The following is a 7,862-nucleotide window of genomic DNA, read 5'->3' on the forward strand; positions in this document are numbered from 1 at the left end:
GGACAGGCTCGGTGGAGGCCCCAGGGCTGGGGTCTCCCCAGTTCACTTGGCAACAAGAACAGTTATGTGCTCACCCTCAATCAAGAGTAGATGTAGATCCATTTCTTGATGGAGAGAGCGTCAAAGAGTTTGTAACCATGTTTCCATATTGCCACAGCTAGCTTTGGCAGTCACTTTAATGACTTTTTTGAGGATTTCCTGATCCTTTAAGGGCATGGTGACTAAAGCAAAATCTTTAAAGTAGAGAGTATCTGTGGACACGTGTGGGAGGCTGTAAAATAGAAGGAAGGAAAGAATTTTCATCTTATTCAAGAACAATCACAGGAAGAAGGGAGATGGTTGGTATTCACAGGAAAGAAGAAAGCCAGACTAACATTACCCTTCCCTCCCTCCCTTCCTCCCTCCCTCCCAAGAGTTTGGGTAAGATTATAGCAGCAAAGAAACAGTGTACTTCATGGCATTTTTCTTAGCTCAGCGCTGCAGTGCAATTGCTGAGATATACAGGAAACAAGGGCTCCTTGAACTTGAATCCATAGTAACCTCTGACTTCTATACAACTCAAAAATTGCAATGACTTGGGACGCCTGGGTGGCTCAGCGGTTGGGCGCCTGCCTTTGGCTCAGGTCATGCTCCTGGGATCCGGGATTGAGTCCTGCATGGGGCCTGTGTCTCTGCCCCTCTCTCTCAGTCTGTGTCTCTCATGAATAAATAAACTCTTAAAAAAATTGCAATGACTCAGTTGACTTAAGTATAATACAACACACGATGAGGGGGTAGCACTACCCAATACCCATCTTCTTCCTTCTTAGTACAGTGCCGGTTTTATTCAGGAGCTCATGTCATCCGGTACAGCACTCTCTTGGCTTTTATTGGCTGAGTGAGGGATGAGGGGACACTGTCCAAAAGATGCAATCGGGCAGAAAGGAATGGCTTTTATGTGTCATATTTGGAAGAGAGGGTGTCTCTCTTCCACTGGTTGTGAAAAAAACTCATCATGTCTCAAGTTTGGCTAGCAGCTATTGTTAAGACTTTGAGGGCAGCCAGCATGAAGCCAAAGGCAAAATGCCAAGGAGGGCAGAGACATTGGGAAGGGAGGGTTAGAATGTGCCCTCACTGAGCTTCTGAGGGAACCAAGCCAAATTTTCATAATTTGAGATACATTTCCCCATTGTTTAGGCCTATGTAAGTCAGGGCTTGTTACTTGGGAACATAGGCACCTGATGGATACGTTGGTGTTTACTGAGTACTAACTAAAAGGATATGGAACTCTCTTTCTGAAAAGAGCTACTAGTTAATAGGGGAGAAACCTGACATTTAATGATGAGAGGGAATGCTGATGAGGAGGCCAGGAGTTCTAAACCTAACTTATAAACAAACAAACAAACAAAAAAACAAAACAAACAAACAAAAAACCTAACTTATGTGACCCTGAACAAGTCATCGAATCTTAGCAGATCGCAGTCTCGACATCCAGGCTTGGGGGAAGATGGACTCTATGTTTGCTAAAATTCTTTCTGATTAGACATTTCTGTCTTAGTGAATGTCAACCAAAGGAAAGATGACTCCTCCCTTCTTTTCCGCAGGCCATCACTGACCAGCAAGGAAATGAACCAAGAAGGCCCAGAGAGAGGAAAAGAAGTGTAGTTGCCTTTTATTTATTTAAAAAAGATTTTATTTATTCATTCATGAGAGAAACACAGAGAGAGACAGAGACACAGGCAGAGGGAGAAGCAGACTCCACCCAGGGAGCCCAATGCCGGACTCGATCCCACATCTCCAGGATCACGCCCTGGGCTGAAGGTGGTGCTAAACCGCTGAGCCACCCAGGCTACCCTGTAGTTGGCTTTTAAAGGAAGTATCCTACTTGTTCACTTTATTTTTTTTTCTTTATTTTTTTGTTACTTGTTCACTTTAATAGCAGAATGTAGTAATCTCTGAACCATAAATATGATAGATATCAAAGTCATTGAATAAAAAATATTCACCGTTACATGTCCAGTAAAGTGAAGAAAAGAAACAGGAGAGGAATCAAAGAGAAGGGGTGGGGGGTGGACAGGCAGAGAGTGAGACACAAGATATGCAAATGGGAGCAGAAGGTAGAGAAGACGCTGGAAAAGTCAGATAACAGGAAAGGTACCCAGGTTCACAGACAGACAGAGTTGCAAAGGCAGTTGGAAAACACGCAGAGCAAGACAGGCGCACAGAGGTACAGTGATGCGAACAGAGGTGCTTGTGGGGAAAGCTGGGATAAACTCCAAACAACAGAAAGTTGTAGACACGAGGAGGGGAAGGCAACATGGAATTAAAATTGATTTTGTGACATGACCTTAAGTTACAACCTGGGTACTCTGGCTGGGCTCATTGAAATGACACAGCATACTGACCTCAAAGAGGGTTCCAGAGGTGTGAGGCTACCTGCTAGGGCGACTTACACATGCCCTGTCTTGTTTTCTCCATCAGAACTCAGAGTTTCCAAACCAGACTTGCAAACATTTAAAGTTTCAAAAAAAGTGTTGATGATGTTGTTATGGGGAGGACTTGGCCAAAGAGGAAGGAAATCCATGTTTCGGTTTCAGTAGGACCATTGCTAGCTGGCAAGCTACTTCTCTTTCCTAAACCTCTGTTTCTTCATTACTCAAGTGAGGTAATGATTATGTTTAGTAGCTTCTTCTAGCTTAAATATGCTGGTTTCCAATGGTAATTTCCAGACACTGCAGAATGCAGTAGCCTTTGTCTCCTAGAAATCCCAACGAAGGCCTAAAGGAATATTCTGAAAGAGCAAATTAATACATCTAAGGTTTACCTTTTTTGTTTTTTTTTTTACATTTTATTTATTTATTCATGAGAGACACAGAAAGAGGCAGAGACACAGGCAGAGGGAGAAGCAGGCTCCCTGCGGGGATCCTGATGTGGGACTTGATCCTGGGACCTGGGGTCCACCCTGAGCGGAAGGCAGCCGCTCAACCTCTGAGCCACCAGGCGTCCCATAAGGTTGACAAATTAATCATAAATCCTGAACTCATGCTTTCACTCACATGTAAATGAGTCAGTCCCTAGGAAAATAAAAGGCAACATCAAAAGAACTTTTGGAAAGGAAACAGAAAAACCATTTGGTTCCGTTACTTGGTGCCATCCCTCTGGAGATGTAGGGGTTTGTAGGTGTGAGCAGAGCCCAGAACCAGCCCTGGGGCTTCAGTCCTTGTCCCCCTCGCCAATGTTTGGTCTTTGCTTTAAATATTTTCTGTTTGAAAATATGCACACGAAAAAAAAAGAAAATATGCACACGAATCTATAATATACTCTGGCTACTAAGCAAACAAAGCACTGCAGAAGTTAATAAAGGAAAAGTGAAAGTGACTCTTAATGACCTTTCTTCCTTCCTCGGGGGGTAACCACCAAAAAATTTGTTGTGTCCCTTCCAGAACATGCCCTATGCGTTCATATTCGTGTAAACGCGATCATCTACCTATACATCTCTATATCCTGTTCATTTTTTGCCAATTCTGTTTACACATTGTATCACGTGATTTTTCTGCAACTTGATTTTTTTACAGTAATTCCCCCCACACACATAGTCGCACACTATCCAACACTTTTCACATTCTTTTTTTTTTAGTTGGAGGAAAAAAATGTTAAATATTTTCAAGGAATGTGTGGAAAGGAAGAGACAGTGTGACTCTTCTGATTTGGGTTCTTAAAAGACTCAGGTCATGATCGGCACCAGAACTGGGGCTTTCTCCTCTAAGGAGGCAGCTGTTTCTCCCTTGCCAGCAGAACATGACTTTGCTATGTGAGATCATAAAATATTTCTTCTTGTTTAAGCCATTTGAGTGGAACTTTCTAGCACTTGCTGCAGAACATCACCTGACACGTGCATTTCTCTCTGTGTTCAGGAAGACTCCAGCTGATGAAGTTGTACTTACAGCTAGAATTTGGACATTTTTAGGTTGAAATAATTTTCATTATTTTCAATAGTGTTGCAAAGAGCAATAGCATTTTTTTTTAAAACTTGGCGTATTTCCCAAGGCCATTCTCCCAGAAGTGAAAGCCCAGTGTCGTAGATGCACACATTTCCAAGCTGCCCGTGGCATTGCTACATTCTTTCCCAAGCGATTCTTTACATTTATACTCCGTTCAGAGATCTATGAGAATCTATTTAATTTTTTTTTAAAGATTTATTTATTTTAGGGACGCCTGGGTGGCTCAGCAGTTGGGTGCCTGCCTTCGGCTCAGGTCGTGATCTCAGGGTCCTGGGATCGAGTCCCGCATCGGGCTCCCCGCAGGGAGCCTGCTTCTCCCTCTGCCTGTGTCTCTGCCTCTCTCTCTGTGTCTAAAATAAATAAATTTTTAAAAAAGATTTATTTATTTTAGAGAGAGAAAATGAGACAGCATGAGCAAGGGGGAGAGGCAGAGGGAGAAGGAAAGAAGCAGACTCCCTGCTGAGCGTGGAGCCCAAGCCAGCTCCATCTCAAGACCCTGAGATCATGACCTGACTTGAAATCAAGAGTTGGAAGCTCAACCAACTAAGTGGTCCCGGTGCCCCTCACATTCCTTTATTTTTTTTAAGTTTGTAATTTTAATTCCAGTATCATTAACATAGTGTTCTTTTAGCTTCAGGTGTACAATGTAGTGATTTAACAATTCCATACATGACTGGGTGCTCATCTCAAGGGTCCTCTTCATCCCTGCCCTCCCCATCACCTCCCCTCTGGCAACCAGCAGGGTGCTCTCTAGAGTTGAAAGTCTTGCTGGCTCCCCTCCACCTCACCTCTCTGCTTTGTTCCTTTGCTTTCACATTCTTTCTCTTAATCCTTGGTAATTTAAGAGATGAGAAATGGGGTCTCAGTCATTTCAACTTGCATTTCTTTGATTACTAGTGTGTCTGAACACTTCCCATGTACTACACTGGCTGCATTTTCTCTTTTATATTTCTGTTAGAGGGGAAGCACCTAAGTTGTGTCTGGCACACTTAGACATTTCAGGTCTGTTTAACCAAATGTCTTTGGATGTCTGTCGGTACCGTTGCCCCTGCCTACTGCTCAGGCATAGTTAATCTTTTTTTTTTTTTTGCAAAATTTGCAGTTGGTAGTTTATTTTGAGCTGATTTTAGTTTTGTATTACTCAGAAATTTAAGTGTTATGACGATCTTTCCCTCTTCTCCCCTATCCCCAGGCTTAGAAATCTCTTTTCTTCCTTGAGAGACTTTGATCACCATTCAGCTCTATTATATTCCAGGCTTCCCAAAGTTTGGTTTTCGTGGCTCACCCTGTGATCCTTCTGAAATGTATCTGTGAGTTTTGTCTAACAGCTTGCTTTATTAAGCTTCCTACTTAAAGAAAAAATTGTGGTGAGAAACACCTAGCATTGAATTTACCCCTTAACCATTTTACAGTGTACCATAGTGTTTAGTCTATTCACATGGCTGTACAACAGATTTCTAGAATGTTCTCATCTTGCAAAACTAAAACTCTATACACATGGAACACTACTTCTCCCTTTCCCTCTCCCCTCTCCCAAGCCCTTAGCAACTACCTTTGTGCTTTCTGATTCTATGGTTTTGACTACTTTAGATATATCTTTTGTGTGGAATCCTGTAGTGTTTATCCTTTTGTAACTGGTGTATTTTGCTTAGTTTCATGCACTTCCTTGATGTCCATCCATGAGGTAGCATGTGAGAGGATTTCCCTCTTTTTTAAGGCTGCCTAATATTCCCCTGAATGCATATGTCACATTTTCTTTGTGTAGTTATCTGTTGATGGGCATTTGTGTTGTTTCTGTGTTCTGGCCATTGTGAATAATGCTGCAGGGAATATGAAAGTGCAGATACAACTTCACAATCCTGTTTTGAATTCTTTTGTAACAGGGATGGGGTTGAGATATTCAGTGAAGAATACTAGCAAAATCAGGGACGCCTGGGTGGCTCAGAGGTTGAGCGTCTGCCTTCAGCTCAGGGTGTGATCCTGGAGTCCCGGGATTGAATCCCATGTTGGGCTCCCTGCATGGACATGCCTGCTTGTGTCTCTGCCTCTCTCTCTCTCTCTCTCTCTCTCTGTGTGTGTGTGTGTGTCTCTCATGAATAAATAAATGGAATCTTTTTTTAAAAAAGAAAGAAAACTAGCAAAATCAGATGTGGGTTATGAAAGAGAAGAGGGAAGCCACGATGATACCCAGATTTTTGGCTTAGGAGGTGCCATTTCCTGAGGTGGGAAGGAATTTAGCCAGGATGGAGCTGGGGGGGGGCATCTTTACCCTCGCTGGAGACCCATGCACCTGATATAGTGGACAAAGAACAAAGCAGGTCTGAGCAGGAGGTTCTAAGCTATTTGAGCTGGCTGTAGGCCTTAACTGTGGGATCTAACTCCTGGTTTTCCACTATGACGTCAAACCCTAGGCTCACCATTAAGGACCTGAAGTCTGAAGTCGGAAGGCCAATGAATGTAAGCAAGACTGTTTCTGAATGTCATTGTCTGATGTCAAGAGTCACTCAAGCAGAAGAGCAGAGCAGGTGGTTTAAAGTAAGAGCGTTCTCAGGTGCTTCTTGCTCCTGAACCTCACTCTTTCTTACTTCTCTAGTCCCTTGACTGGCTGTTTCTTGTGTAAACCACTAGCTCAGATCTTCCTTAATTTTCTAGAAAAGAGAGTATCTTTACCCTGCAGATGAGACTCGCAATGCCCACTCTATTTCAACAGAGGGCAGTAGGGAACAGCTAATAGCTGACTTCCAAGCTCAGAGAAAAAGTCTATTTACGTGATCTCAAAGCTGGGGTCCTAAAATATAGCGCATCATGCTTCATGTGTTCATGAACGTGAGAGATCTCTGTGGAGGGAGGGAGGTCCCTGGACAGTCAGCAACTCTTAGATGACTCCTCTTCTCGCGAACAACAGTTTAGCTCTGTGCAACTCACGGAAGGCTTCGTGGAGGAGTTTGGCCTTGAAGAATGACTATGAGTTGGCAAAATAGCTTCGTCCACAGACAGCAGCATGGGCAGAAACATGGCAACCCATGGCAAATCTAGGGGACAAGAAGGTAGGTATTAACCGAGCACAGGATTGGGGTGGGGACACCAGTGACAGATGCGCTCAGATGCTATGTGCCACCCTGACGGCTACAGATGCCACCACCAAGCTTTGAATATCACCCTGAAGACAATGGGAAGTCACTGAAGGATTTTGAGCAGGGAGGTAACTTGATCTGTTAGCCAATCATGGTTTTGTTTTTAACTGTTTTTAACCAGTATTGCCATTTTGGATTTTAGCCCATCAGGGGTATACAGAGATATCTCGTTGTATTTTGAATTTGCATCTCCCCTGGTAAGTAATGATGTTGCCTATTTTTTCATGTGCTTATTTGGCCATTTGGATATCCTCTTCCGTGAACTGTCTGTTTAAATCCTTTGCTCACTTTTTAATTGTGTTGTCTGTCTTCTCACTGATGTGTAGGCATTCCCTATGGATTCTTTGTCGTGGCTGCTCATTTGTTAAATGATGTCTTTTGATGAACAAAAGCTTGGTAAGTCTTTTTGAAAACAACATAGAAGACGGATTGGAAGGAAGGAGGCTTGGTTAAGATTCCATTTCAGGAATTTAGGCAAGGACTAATGAGGACACGAAATAAACCTCTTCTACTGATAGTAATAAGAGCAGCAAGTACGTACACGGCACTTTCTATGTGCAGGCTTCGTACTAAGCACTTAAACTTATTTAATCCTTACATCAACCCTATGAGGTTGTGGTACTACGATTGTCCCTATTTCACAGATGAGAAAACCGAGGCATGCGGAGAATAAATGACTTGCTCAAAGTTTTATGGTGCTAATAAGTGGCAGGAGGGAAAGAAATTGAGAGCATTCAATTTTTGGTTG

Source organism: Vulpes lagopus, chromosome 11 (assembly GCF_018345385.1).
Source record: "Vulpes lagopus strain Blue_001 chromosome 11, ASM1834538v1, whole genome shotgun sequence".
Taxonomy (NCBI): domain Eukaryota; kingdom Metazoa; phylum Chordata; class Mammalia; order Carnivora; family Canidae; genus Vulpes; species Vulpes lagopus.